Here is a 15,164-nt window from a genome sequence, read left to right as displayed (position 1 = left end):
TGGCATTAAATGTTCACAAAGTTTCATGCCTTCCCATGGTGCATTCATGTAGTCTTTAATGATAGACTTACATATAGATGGCTGAAAAGTCACAGCACATGCTATCCCGTTATAACATTAGCATTGCAATAGGAATACGTTGTATAGTTATTTTTGATAATGCAATAAAAGCTTGCTTGAAAAAAATCCCTTTTATGTAGTGAGTGCTGCCTTCTATCTGCCCATTACTTCCAACAATGTCCTGGATTCCCAATGTGCTTTGCATCTCTTTCCCTGCTGCTTCATGTAATGCAGTCTTGATTTTTCAAGGCTACATAGCCAATGATGCATTGCTTCCAGCAAGCAATGATAATGTTACATTGTTCAGACGTTGAATTGTAGATCAGATGGCGGGCTCTTTGAGTTGCAACACAAGAAAGTGCATATTCACAGGGCTGTGTCAGTGCATTGAGGAAGTACATCTTATGAGCATCTTCAATAAATACGATTACACACTTTTAGATGAGTCTGGTTATTAGGAGTGGGATAGAACTTATTGAAATTCAATATAGTAATACAGATTTATTTTTAGCTTTTGACCATAGATACCCTTTAATTTGTAATGGGGGGTAAGCAGATGTATTAAAACTGTACTGTAGGTAAAGGGCATTTCTTGCAACACAACATTTTTGGTGTTGTATTGTGCTGTGCATAGTGATGTATTGACATTCTTTTCAACATTCTGACATAAGAAAGAGGGCAGCTTTAAAGTGATAGTATAGGTTTTTAAGCTATTTCATATGATGTTTAAGCTACTTCTTTATGTTTAAAAGTTTGAATTTCCTGCAGAATCAGCTGGTCCCGAGTACTGGTCCTAACTTCCGGTTTTCGGGTGGCTCCTTTGCCTTGCAGAGTGGAGCCACCATTGTGTGTGCTACTAAGCTGTGTGTGTCTCCACAAACGCACAGACACAGCAAGGCGGATCAATCATCTGCCCCCCATCCTCCTTCCTCCCTTCTCCAAGCTAGTAGATGGACAGCTGCTAGAGACTGTTGTGTCCCTTGTGATCTTGTACTGGACAGGAAGTTCAGGGAAGCTGAGCTAAGAGTTGGGGCTGTTTGGAAACATGATGACTGTAAGGCTGGGTACCCCCCTAGGCGTATCGAATATGCGCGTTTGTTGCGCGTTTTTACAGCGATTGGCGGTGGAAAAAAACTTGCGACAAACGCGCATTTCCAAGGGCTACCTGGCTGTATCCCAATGGATACGCGCGGCAAATACGCCCCAAAGAAGCTCCTGTACTTCTTTGGGCGTAGGGCGTTTTGCAGCGCGTTCCTAGGCACTGTAAGATGCCCAGGTGGGAACCATGCCCATAGGCAATCATTGGTTTTCACATGTTGAGCGTAGGAACACGCTGTAAAACGCCCAGGTGTGAACCAGGCCTAAGTGCTTGAGCAAAAATATAAAGAAGTACTTTGCTGGGCAAAGTTTATCCTTACTATCTTGTCTTGATTTATATTGTAACTGTAATGTCTTCCTTTATATTGTAAATCTGTGCAAACTGTTGGTGCTCTAAAAATTCTGTATAATAATAATATATGTTTGATATGGATTCATTATTGAAAAAAGTTTTAGTTTAATACTACTTTAAGCACAACGTATGTAGACACACTCCCAGATACGCAGATCAGCTGCAATATATCTCATTGTTTGTTTTCATGGTTTAGATGTGCTTTAAATCCTAAAACACTGCAATCACAGATCTAGTTTTTGCTACACAAATCAATAAAAACCCGATACCAGCTATGCTTACAAAAGTGGTACACAAAGCGAAAATAAAGATCTTTACCAATTCGTAATATATATATATTTTTTTAAATTTTCAATGTATTTAATGGCACATTAAATATTGATTCCACAGACCCAGTTCCACCGTGAAATGGTTTTAATATAAGATACATGTGTTTAAGGGATATATTCGACTCGCCTGCATTTTAGGCCACATGAATAATGCATGGTGTGCAGTGTGGTGAAGTGACAGCTACAGCGAGCGCTGAAGATTAGATAATAACACATCCTGGCATGACGGGTAATTACTGCCATATGTAATGATAAGCATTTACTCCGCACTTATGTTTTTAAGGACCATTTTGAAAAGTGGAGCAGACAATGGAAATTTTGTAATGGAAATTTGTAATGTAAATTTGGTGTTAACCAGCAAATGTTCCATTTAGGACAAGTTAGACAATATTACTTAATGTGGATCGTTATTTTAATGATTTTAATGACTCTGTTTTATTTCTTCATTAGTCTGCGTGTTCGCAAAACAGAATGTTGTTTTTTTTGCATGAACATCTTTGTGTCTTTGCTGTCGACTGTTGTTATAGATGCGCGTAGTCTGTACGTATATACCGCCTGCGTAATATGTAGGAGCTGATTGCGTTTTATTGTGTTTTATGAAAAGGTGCTGTTTTCCGGTTACAGGAAGTATACGCAATTATTTTAAAGTTCGTCAAAGATATTTAATTACTGGGCAAATTGAAATGAAGTATGACGTGCAGAAAGTCATAGCAGCCAATCAGAGCCAAGTTTCAAGAATACAGGGCATTGGAAGTTTTTGAGTGGGTTACTGCAATTTGTTTGTTTTCTTTGACCAATAACTGTTTAAGGGCAGGTTCACACCATTTTCTGGACCAGATCTGGTCCGGAAAATGGTGTGAACCTGCCCACAGTTCCAGTGCATTCCAGACCAGACAAAATGAGACCTGCAGTATTTTTCTGGTCTGGTCTGGAACAGACTGCACTGGTGTAAACAGAGGCCAGAAATAGTCTAGGTATACATTAGTATGCATTTTGGGTCCGGAAACGGTCTGGTCTGGAGAAGATCTGGATGTGGTGTGAATATGTCCTAAAAATTCACCTTGCAGTGCTCCCCCCACCACACACACACACACACACACTCTCTCTCCCCCTCTCCCCCCCTCTCTCTCCTCTCTCTCTCTCTCTCTCTCTCTCTCGTTTAGTCAAGGAGGTGATGAATACGTTGAATTACTTGCCTTGTTCCTCGCTCATGCAGGTTTTCGATTTGTACCACCGGCCTCTCAAAGCCGCCCCCTCTTCTCCACCTTTAATGTTTGTCACATGCAATGCGGGGACAGCAATTCTTCTTTGCACATGAGGACACCAAGGTCCTTTCACATCCTGGGAGTGTTGGATAGTTAAGAAGAGTGCCAACTGCCGGGGGAGCGATGAATAAGGCAAGTATTTTACCTTTTTCATCACCCCCTAGATGAAATGAACATTTAACCCTTGCAGTGTGGCAGGAGCTCCACTGTGAGGTGAATTTTTAAAGCTGTAGTTCACTTTTGGTACACTTGGACATTGCTTCGTTTTCTACATCCAATAAGAAGAAGAATGGAATCCATTTGGTAAAAACAAGAGTGTTACCAAGGACAGGGCTTGCATGATGCCAAAAGAGCAAACAATTTCGGGTCCATTGCCACGACATTAATGATCTTGACAATTGTATAGGGGTTCAAGAGGCCAACCTAGACAGGGCAGCATGTTATTAAAGGGGGCAGTCTATTAAAATAAAGATTGCTAATCTAGTTTTAGATAATCCTCAACCATTCATCTGCCGGAGAACCAATAGTCCAACGGTGTTTACTAGCCCTGTGTATTATATTTCAAAGGCCTTTACACATGTAGAGAAGACAAAAACTAATGCAGTGATATATTTTAGTGGCTAACTAATAATATTAAAAAGATTCCAGAGCTCTAAAGTACTTTCTTCAATTATAATGACAGATTTAAAAAAAAATCAGATTGTAATATTTGTCATTATGCCTGAAGAAGGAGCTCCAAAAGCTTGTATCTTTTTAATATTTTTTAGTTAGTCACTAAATACATCAAGGTGGAAATACCGTATATATTTTTTTGTTCTCTGCCATTTTCTTTTTAACTGTCTTTGATAACACAGTGCCTGTGCTGCCCACAGCAACCCAATTCCATTTGTTATTTTGCTAGTTTAAGATGAACAAGAAAGTTAGAATCTGGTCAATGTGAGCCACACAAGGTTGATTGTCCCATTGAGGCAGAGGTGCTGTTGTCATGATGAGTGCATTAACAGCGTGTCACAGTAAGGCAATGTTAAACCCGGCACATTTTCACCTCCCCTGCTGTGCAGAAAGCCCAATGTTGGCTCTTTTGTACTCGCTGATGAGAGATATATTCTTTTGTGCTGGGATTTTACACTCAGCTGACAGCAACAGATGAGTCAATAGCCTGCCCAACCCCATTCTAAAGAGTGCTTGTGGACTGCACAAAAAAATAAAAACACACAAATGTAATATCACAAAAGTAAAAATATTGGTAGGCGATTTTTCTTTTACTGTGCTGTTCGGTGAACCAATTGTTTCCAGGACCCAGTGTGATTATTTTTATACAGAATGTAAATGGCACCAGTGTGCGCAGCCCTTTACAAAAAATAAAGTGAGACAGTACAGTTACAATACAATTCAAGACCAGAAGGTTAGGAGGACCCTGCTCGTGTGAGCTTACAATCTAAAAACCATAAAATGTGGAACACATACAGTTTAAAGTTCTTCACTTTTCATAGTAAAAAGAGACTGCAATCGTCAAAGGAACTCGAGTGCACTGGTTGTTTACCACGATGCCTTACAGCACTGAAGGACTTAACAGTGATATAGGGGTCAGAGGAATGAACCAGCGTGGCAGTTAAACAGGTACCTGATACTCCTGGAAGTGTCAAATGCCAAAGAGGCTTTCCAAGGCTGCGGCTCTGGAACATAGGAGAGCTAGAAGAAACAGGCTGTCGCAGAGGCGAGTATACTATGTGTTCGATTGCAGGGACCTGCTGAATTAAAGGAGAACTATGAGGTGAGGGATTTTTGCTCACCTCCTAGTTCGAGCCGACGTGTGACAATAAAACTGTCACGCGTCAGCTCAATAGATCGGGAAGTGAGCGAACACATACAGTCGCTCACTCCTCGATCCTGTCACTACAGAGAGCCGTGACTGTCACTCACGGCCCCCTGCAGGGATTCCCCCCTCCCCGCTTCAATCCATCAGCGCTGACTGGCGGAACGGACGGGGGAGGGGGCGGATACAGCTGGCTCTGCCTCTAGATAGGCAGAGCTAACTGTCAATCACGTGGCTGGGTGGATCTCGACAAGTAATGCCGGGATCCGTCCCGGCTGCGGGGGTCTCAGTATACAGCTCGCGGTATACTGAGCTTTGGGTCACGGGAGAACGCTAGTTTGTGTCCTCCCGTGATCCTTAGGAGAACTATGGGGAAAAACACTTACCCCATAGTTCTCTTTTAAGGCTGGATTCACAATGTTCTCTGTGTATGCGGCATGCGTGGTAATGCACATGCGTATGTGTAAATGGGCCCATATCATTTCCCTTTCACACTAAGCCCTGGTTCACAACTAGGTGGCACCAACGTGTTAGCAGCATGTGGTTATTTGCGTGTTTATGCGTGTTGTTCACATTTGCACGTTTTAACGCGTGTACATGAAGACGCGCGTTTTGTTTGGCAGCTCATAAACCATTGTAGGTAATGGAAGAACGCATGTATAAATGCACAAACGCTCAAGAAAATGTGCAGCATGCTTCTGTTGCGCGTTTTTGGGCATTTCCAATGAAGTGTATGGGGCATAGAAGCGCTTTTAACTGCCCAAATAAGCTCCTGCATCTTTTCAGGTGTCTGGCATTTTCCTGCTAAGCGTTTTTCTGCTCAGGTGTGAACCAGGACCATTGAAAATCATGGGATTTCTTGTGTTGGGCAGTTAAAAGCGCTTTTCAAACTGCTCAAAAACGCCTGGGTGTGAACCAGGGCTAAACGTTATCACATAGATGTGAACCAGCCACATAAGAAGTAATGGTATTTTCTACCTGCAGTGCATCTTCATGCAGCAAAATGCGTGAGTTTTGCTGCATGAAAACTGACAAGTGTGTATAGGCTCTTAGAAACCTGACAGGGTCTCTTAAAAGCCCACTGCGTTTTCCTGTACCAGACGCCCTAGGTCACAGGTACAAAAAGCTGCCTGTACTTCCTCCTTATCTTTGCCATGCATACCTGCTACTGGAGCTCCAAGAAAAACCTGCTGCCTATGGTGTACACTTAACACATCCTTCTGCTGCCCCAAAGTTCCCGAGCAAATTCGCCAATCCCAGGTGCTGTTACGTGGGGTGCATTATTTGTTTTAACCCTGCATTTAGTTCCCACTTGGTATATATTTAAATACATACACAGCATTTTGGGTAGATTTGGGTCCTGCCTGCAGGAGAGGTAAGTACAGGCAGCTCATGGTACCAGCTTTGCAGTGAACCTGTTACTTTGCCTAATGTGGCAAAAGTACAAACCTCCTTTTAAAATGTATACATCCAGGTCTTTGTTTTAGCTGTTTGTATCCCAGATCACAAAACATTTAAATAAGCTACAGCTGACAATGGTTTGTTTACCAATCTTGGATTCTAGCTAGAAGTGTGCGCTGGAGGTATTGTACTGACTGCTCAGATTGACATTCCAGCACATCAGAGGACTGACAGGTACAGAAGATGCATGTGTTTCCTGCAGTATGTTGGTGGTCGCTGACTAGTCTGGGCAACCTGTGTGCACTGCCTCTTCTCTGAGGCCGGTGAAGGGACAGATTGAGTCAGTAGGCTGGAAATACAGTCAATGCTGGGAGGCGGGGGAACGTCCTGACAAGAGGATGGGGGTGGGAGGCAGCAAGCAAAGAGAGGGGAGGAGAGCAGCATTTTCAAACTTGATCAGTTTAACAAGAACCCTGAGCCAAAAGTCTTCTGCGCTCCTATCTGCGTCCGCTAATCATCTGTGCGTGAATCTTGCAGCCCATACGGTGTGTGCCTTTCCTGGGGCAGCTGTGCTCTGCTGAAGATCTGCCACCATGGCTGGAGGAAGGAGAGGTAAGAGATACAACATGTCCATGTGAGAGTGGCAGGCTTGTGCTGGGACTGAGGGGGGGATTGCATGAACCTTGAATGGGGGGTAGTGCACAGGCGGCTCTGCTTCCTCTGCCGCAGATCCCTGTCCTTCCAAGATACCAACAGATACTGCGGATGTTTATGTTGGAATTCTTCACACTGAGGCTTTTACACAAACTTTTACCGCTTTTAGGAAAAGTGCGAGACAAAGAAAAGTCTCATTCGGACAGCTGGCTTTGGAAAAAGTGACTTGGGAATGTTTGCATTCGGAGATTACATATTAGAAATTCATTTGCTGTCTCAGGTTTCCAGTCTGGATGGTGGCTGAGATGAGAGGGGGCTTTGGATGTAGAATATATTTAACTGTGCTTGGGTTATCACAACCGTGAAAACAATTCTGCAGAAAATACTTTTTAGCTTTGTGATGGCACCTTAACAAGATGTAAATCTTTTTTTCCTGGAGGTCTCTCTGTAAAAGAGATTGCCCAGCAATTCCAAAGAGATGTGGGAGGCTTGCACATTTTTTTGCACCATTTCTGTATGTAGTTTGCACTATTGCTGAGCATTCATCAGGACTTTTTTTTTTTCTTCGATGAGAGAGGCATGATCCTTTAGTTAGCCATATTACTCCAGCATGCTGAAAAATCTCTGCATTGAGTTCTAAAGGAAGCCTTCCGTTGAGGGCTTTCTCTTGTGCAGATGCTACTTCCCTGGCTGTTAAGTGAACTCATTGCATTCAGTCATTTGAGTTAGACTTAAAGCTCTGACTTTGCTGATGTACATGCGTGTTCCAAGCCAGTGTCCCAGAAAGAACGCCGGGACAGCCAGGCAACTAGCATATTCAGAATGAGGTCAGTAGTCGCATCTCTGTATTTCTCTCAGTGTAGGTTTTCTCTAAATCAGGGGCTGGCAACTATGGATCTCTAGCTGTGTTTTAACTACAAATCCCAACCTGCCTCTGGGAGTCATGCCTCTAATTGTCAGTCTTGCAATGCTTCATGGGAGTTGTAGTTCCACAACAACTAGAGGGCTAGAGTTTCCCACCCCTGTTCTAAGTACTTCTGCCATTTGTCCATGCTCAGCAATTGATTGGTCACCCTGGTGTCGAAAAAGCTCAAAGTACTGGTGTTTGCAGTATGAAGCTAAAAATGAGGTCTCAATGAAGACTGACCCTATGTTTTGAAAGCTGTTTTAATAAGTCAGGGTCCAACTTGGTATAGCGCAATGTTGAATGATGCCTACATTGCTGGTCTTGGATTATTCACATTGCTAGTGGAATTTAGGATATGTATACGCCGTTTAACTGACAGGACCCTGGAAGAGCTGTTTATTTTACTAGTTAATTGAATACGTCATCCACAGTTATGGCTGAGTTAATGTGAAAGTGACATTTGATCCCTGAAAAGTGAAATACGAACATCCCATTAATTAGACTGCAATGATTTCATGCGGTGTGAACACAGAGATGAGGCTGCAGTATCTGGTGGAAAACCACATGTGACCACCCAGCACTGTGGGGTAACCTATGCGGAGTGAACATATTAAGGAGCTTCTTGTCAGTCTGCATTGCTGATACAGGCCTAGTGACCTGTCACAATCAGAATAAAGTGCAAGCTGCTTGATGTTTAAATCTTGTTTTAATCATTTTTTAAGGCAATAGTTTGTTTTATTTCATGGAAAAGTTAGCCAGTCAATGAAAGATCCTGATGGGTCACACATACTTGTGTGCAGGAAACCGGTTTTGTAATCCATAATCTTTCAGCAATGTAGGGTAGTCAGGCTAATGAAAACAGATCTAAGATTGGTTACTCTGGGTTACCACTCATCATTAATTACGTGGTGCATATTTAGTTGCATATTTTCTTTGTTTCTGAGCCAGGATAGTCAAATGAATGCTCCATGAGACTGACCATAAATAGCTCGCTCCAGCCAAAGTCCAAAAACCTTCTACAAAGCTTGGATGAGGATTCAGTATTTAGGAGATTTTCCAGGTTCTTTCTAGTGCCTCCTTTCTCTAAGGAAGTAGAGTTGTAAACCATGGGTGCCCAACTTCAATCTATTTGGCAAGAAGCAGTGGCATATCTTGATGCTACAAATGACAGCCAGTTACCTCCCTACATGTCTTGCTGTCTATGGCTACCCTTGGGTTGTCTTGAAGGATCAAGAAATATAATGTACCATCAAGTTATTTATTGAGTTGAAGTTTGTTCATATATTTTTGACATTATTAGAAACAAATGATAATAATTGAGTATCGCCTGCTGCAGAAAGTCATTTTGTACAAGTTTATGTGGAAACAATGACAAGGTACTTTTTCCGGTATTGACCCCCAGAGTTTTTTTTTACTTTTCCTATAATCACACTTAGAGCTGTGAGTGAGCAGAAAACTTCCAGTGCAGCAGTTAATAATTTTTTTTATTGTCATGATCATGTCATGATCATTGTCCAAAAGCCTTGTTGTAAATTTGCTAGTATCTGAATGCCTGTGGTGTTCAAGATGGTCTGGCTCACAGTGTACAAATACTAGACGTCTGTAAGAACAGAGAGTAGATTGACTTATGAGTGTGAACTAAGCACTGGGCTCCTGATGAAACAGGATTAGACTGGGTTTCTGAGCCTTCAAGTAACATATTTCATGTTGTAAGAGATCAATAATTCCTGGCTCCTGTTTCATCCTCCTGTTTTTGATGGCGTTCTAAAGAATAAAAAAAAAAAGAAGCCGCAGCCAATTTTTGATCTGTTCAAAGCAGGTCCATGAGCCCTTGTGGTGATTGATGGAGCAATAGATCAGATTTATTCCTTCTACGGGCTCTTTCTGTGTTGACCCGGACATCCAGATTTGTGGGAACACCATTTCCTGAGTTGCCTTATCGTCCGCGTGTTCTGCCCTATGCAAAAGAATCCCATATTTCAGGACATGTATGCTTCTAATTAGGCTACTGTATTATGATACTGCCACAGGGAATAAAATGTTCAGTGTTCATTATTTCTCAGTATTGAGGTCACCGATGAAAGTGAACCAAAGTCGAATAAGAAAAAGAGCCACTTCTCGTGCTCATTATTGGTGTGAAAGGAAAGCAAAATATTAAAAGACGGTTTGTTCAAAAATTAATGTAAAACAAAATGTGTTTTTATGTAATAACATAGGCTCTTATTTATTTAAAGAATGTATCTTTGAACCTGTGCTTTCTTTAGAGACCAGTTTCTCTAGAAAGCAGACTTAAAACTGTTTGCAATGGCAGTGAAGCCATTGCGCTCAGACTCATTTACATCTACTGCTATAAATTGTAGAAATGAATGGGAGTGTATTGGAAATCAGTTTAAGGCACTCTGAAAGGACTCCTAAAAGGTGAGGTAATTGTCATGGCAACAGTCTCATGTCTATGGGTACCAAATAACTACTACAGCAGCAGGCATCACACGGACACTAGATGCCGGAGAGAGAAAAGTTGATTGGCCTGGATACATTTTCCAGGCCAGTTAGCATTGTTAGATTTCACAGACCAGAACTGGGGGTGCCTGCAAAGTACAAAATCCTTTAATACTCAGTTGCCATACGTGTGCATGTTTATGTCCTATCAATTAAACTTTCTTGTCTTATCTATAGCTACCTGCAGACATTAGATGGCCACTTGTCTCTACATGCTCAAACAATTGTTTTAGGAACAAGCACATTTGCTTCAGGCAAAAGCACATGTTTGATCTATGGAGAAGGATGGGGGGGGCATCTGAGGGCCAGCTCACCTCAAGGATAAAAATGTGTGTGCATATATATATATATATCTCTATAAACCCATGCCCAGAGTGCTTGGCTAAGCTCCATCAGGAAAAGCCTACAAACAGAAATCTGTAATTTTTAAGCAAATCAGTCTGCTTATAAATGGTCAGACTGGGTAAACGTTCTGCTACTTCTTTAGGACTTGCTTATGGGCATCTTATCAAATCAAATAATAATGTGCATTTGCAAAAGGCAGAACTTTGTTGTTTTTGGTTTTCGAAACTGTTATACTTGCTTCAAATTGTGTGCAACCAGCCAAGGATCTCTACTTATCTCTAATTATACAAAAGGGAATGACCCTTTTAATGATATCCTTTAAATAAACAATTAGTGTTTGATAAAAGCTTTGTAACGAGGTCTGATGTGCCAATATCATTATTGATGGTTGACCTAAGCTGCTGAAAACTGATTTGTGATTGGCCTAATTCCTGAACCATTAAACACCACGGTTCCTTGCATTATGTTATGAAATAAGCCCAGCAGTACTGCACTTCTCTGCCAAGGTCAATCCTATTGTCTTAAAAGCGATTCGAAAAATGTTTCTTTTTAAAATGTTGAACCTGTCAGTTGAAGTCCCCGCGCCCTGTCCTGATTAACATTTCCTGTTATGTGGAAGCATTTCTTTTCTCGGCCCGCCACAATTTGATTTTGAATCCTATTGTTGTAGATTTGTTTTGCAGCTGTATCCTAGGTAGCTCAGGAATTCCAGCTGTATCAAGTAGTTCCTGAAAACATTTCTCAGATAACGCTTTATTTAGCTTCTTAATTGGGGAAACCGCTTCTTGATACTTTTTAAGACCTCAGTTGATTTCTACTGGGTTTTGCTTTAATGGTGGTGGTTCTTTTGAGGATAAGTTGTGTATTGTTCCTGCTGAGGAGCCATGTGACTTGACTGTAATCATCCACTTTGTGCTTGCATCTGATACCCAACACGAGGGCCCATATGTGAATAATGGATGAAAGGATGGAAGCCAAGGGTTAGAATGACTCACTGTAGGCACTATTGGAAAGAAAATGTAATGCACTTCATATTAAGCATGTACTCTCATTTACAGAGACGAGACATGTGATTCTGAGGCTGACTGTATCCTTGGGGATATTCCCAGGTGATGCAGCAAATTTCAGCATTGCTTGCAACAGTATTTCCTCTTTCCATAGGAAAAAGGACTAATTTTTTCACTGATTCCAACAAAGTGTCATGAGTCAGGAGGAACAGCCACATCAGATATCGGCACTTGGCAAACTTTCAAAAGACCAGTAGATCTCCTAGTCACCATTGAAATCTTCCTCTCCTTGACCTGATCACCTTTCACTGGCTGACCACCACAACAGATGGTGGCCGGCCAGTGAACTCCTGAGTTGTTGCAAATTACACTCGGTATATACTGAGTTAAACGTTTATTTCCAGTATAAGATGGTTTTATTTTGCAACATAAAATTTCTTCAGTCCTTAATCACAATGAAGGTTTTGTGGCCCCTGAATGAAAGTGCCGTTATATGTCTAGCAAAATTCATGCCATCTATATGCAGCCCAACAAGATTAGAGTTTGCATTAAGAGAACAAAAAGATAGGGCATTTGCTTGTGGGCAGCCAATCAGGATTCACCATTTATTTTCCAATAAGCTACATAAAAATGATCCTAATCTTAAAATCTTAAAACACCTTGCAAATGCACCTTACATGTTGAAATAAAAAAAGTACATGTCCTGTTTTTGGTGGGTTGTGGTGCGTAGACATTAAAAATGAATGGGCATTTGTAGAGGAAAAGAGGAACTAGATCCTTGCTGCTTTAGGAGACCCACATTTTAAACAAATCCATTCTCCACAATGCTCCTACATAAACAGGGACACCCAAGCCTGGGGGGAGGGGGACTTTGGGTCCAAGGTAGATTCAAATGTAAAAAAGACAGACTGGGCTCTTGTAATACCTTGGATCCTTGGCACTTTATCAATGGATCGTTCTGCACCACTCATTGAACCAGATATGTTTCCCATATATTGTAACAATTAGCAGTTTGTGGCCAAAGTTGTCAAGAATGTCCTTTTTGTGGATCTGTATTATCAAGTTATAAATGTATGTTTAGAGGACCACATTACTTCCTGCAGACCTCTCACTCTCATACCACAGTACTGTTATCATATCACACTATGCATGCCGCTATTAAACCATCGTTGCCATTTCACCCTGGTGTGCCGCTATCAAGCCCTCCCCTTGCCCTTACTGTTACCAAGCCCAAGCTCAGGCTCACCAACTTTGGATAGGTCCCAGGTATATTGATGTATCCAATGTATAGGTAATAGGTGTTGGTCTAGGACTACACATGTAATTCAATCTCTTTGCTACTGAGAGGTTTAACGTGCTTGCGTTTTGCAAATTAGGTTACTGCCAACAAGTTGTTGAGTTTCTCAGTAGCAGAGAGGTTTTATGGCCAGTTCGAGGAGTGAGGATTCAGATTTTACTTTTGTAACCTAAACTAGAAAAAGAAATTTGGAATCTGATTGATTACTAAAAGCAATAGCTCCACTTTTTGTTTATCGGTTTTAGTAAGTCTTCTCTTTCTTCTAAAAATTCAACTATACAAGTGCTGGCCACCAAGTTCTCTCCTGAACCAGCTGGAAGTATATATAGAATTGCCCAGTCAGGCACATGATCAGCACTCAAGCAGGATATTTTTCTTCTCTCTTGTACCTTCACATATGTATGTCCTCATTTTTTGTGGTCATAGCTCAAGTATAATGATGACCTAATAGGGGTTTTGTTAAGTTAGGAATTTCTTGCTAAGCCATGTATGGAATTACTTAAAGTGGACCTCCTCCTGCCCTTTAAAAAAAAACAAAAACTCAGGGGCATGTGCATGTATAAATATGACCAATTCAATTCAAATAAACTGGCCATAGATTTTAGCTATTTGGTTGGATGTACAAGAGTGATCTGGTTAAGTCGTGTTGTCTCTTGGTTCAGTTACAACCCTAATTAGGAACTCTTGCATTGCACAAGGCATTTACATTCCCATTTAGCCAAATGTAGAAACTAATTTGGCATAACTGTACAAGGTATTGTGTCCTGTCTTGTGGCTTTCTTCTACAGAACGGCCTTGCTAGAGGGTCTGTTGGTGGGCCATTATATCTTTAACCTATCCTGCTAATGTCTTAATAAAGACACTGTGATATAATGTATATAGGTACCTCTGCTCTCCAATTGAAAAAGATTTCCCCTGCTGAAAGTGATCACCTCCTTTCATGACTCTTTAACTGATAATTGGCATAGCAATATATGATGTTAATTAAAATGCATTTTGCATTCCTCCAGATTTATATGAGCTCTAATAAGTTTAATGCCCATCAATGATTTATTTACCGTTTGTGGTGTTAGGGCGGCATATTCTGCGTTATGCAAAATATTGTTTTGCAGATAAAACCGAACGTAAAATTCAGAAACAAAAAACAACTTTATAAGGTCTGAACAGAGGTGGCCACTGCACTGTATATGTGAGAGCAGCCTAATCTAAACAGCTTGTTTCCAGGGAGATTAATGGTGTGTGTGGTATGAACGCCGTTCTGGTAAGTGAGTACCGGAGATTTGAGAGTTATTAAAGAGTGGAGATGTTCCAGTTGGTCACTTTCTCTCACTCCGGACTTCAGACAAGCTGTTTTTTTGTCCCCAGGCTGTGAAATGCGAGTTACTATGACCAGTCAACTGTGCCTTGTGTAACAATTGCATTGTGGGTTACATCCTTCATTAGTAAAATTCTACTTATTTTCTTAGGCGTGTTAATGAAATGAAAATTGCAAACCTGTAAAGACTTGTAATTAAGGGTCAGTCCACCCAGAAGTGCTAGAGTAGAATCCGGTGTGCTAAAGTTACTCACCAGCATCTAATCTTTTTGGGATTCAAGTGGTAAGATCGACCTATAAACTACCAATTCTTGTCTATTTAATAAGGTGCAAAGATCATGTGCAGAATGCAGCAACCATTGATGAGCAGTCTTGTATCACATTCCATAGGCCACACAATCAGAATGGACCTGTCAATAAAAGTGCTATACATTCAACAGTAGGCTATAGGCCATTGCTACCAAATCGCAACTAATATTATTTTCAGTAGAGTGGTATCTCTTTCTCACCTTCAATGAAAACAAAAATACCCACAAACCAGCCCAGATCCATTGTCTCTGGCTACCAGTCATTACTGCAGAGTCTTTTGTTTTTAATTGGCAGTCAGATAAGAAGATCAAAAAAGTATGTAGACAGATAAGGGCAAACTAAACAATAAAAATAATGTAAGCTACTTTAACACAGATTAAAAATACTTTACAATAAAGTGTATCCAAAGCCATTTTTTTTAGTTTAGAATAAGGAAGGATTAGATCCCCTGTGGGGTTTTAATTCTATCTTTCTTGGTGATCATTGTCCCTGGAAGTGAAGGGGAAGTAA

At 41.0% G+C, this 15,164-nt stretch overlaps 1 protein-coding gene across 2 annotated transcripts in view; it reads left to right on the top strand.

The window, feature by feature from the left end:
• Nucleotides 1-15,164, top strand: part of LZTS2 (leucine zipper tumor suppressor 2) — a 131,155-nt gene that overhangs the window by 86,275 nt on the left and 29,716 nt on the right. The window contains exon 1 of one of the 2 annotated variants that reach the window (XM_018553428.1): nt 6,789-6,933. The exons of the other annotated variant lie outside the window; for it this stretch is intronic. The gene's annotated coding sequence lies outside the window, so the exon portion shown is untranslated. Of the gene's footprint in view, nt 1-6,788; nt 6,934-15,164 lie in introns of those variants that run through there. 2 annotated transcript variants of the gene reach the window in all.

Source organism: Nanorana parkeri, unplaced genomic scaffold, assembly GCF_000935625.1.
Source record: "Nanorana parkeri isolate BGI_ZX_2015 unplaced genomic scaffold, ASM93562v1 scaffold119, whole genome shotgun sequence".
Classification (NCBI taxonomy): Eukaryota; Metazoa; Chordata; class Amphibia; order Anura; family Dicroglossidae; genus Nanorana; species Nanorana parkeri.
The sequence above is the reverse complement of the archived record's forward strand: the minus strand, read 5'-3'. Positions and strand labels throughout refer to the sequence as shown.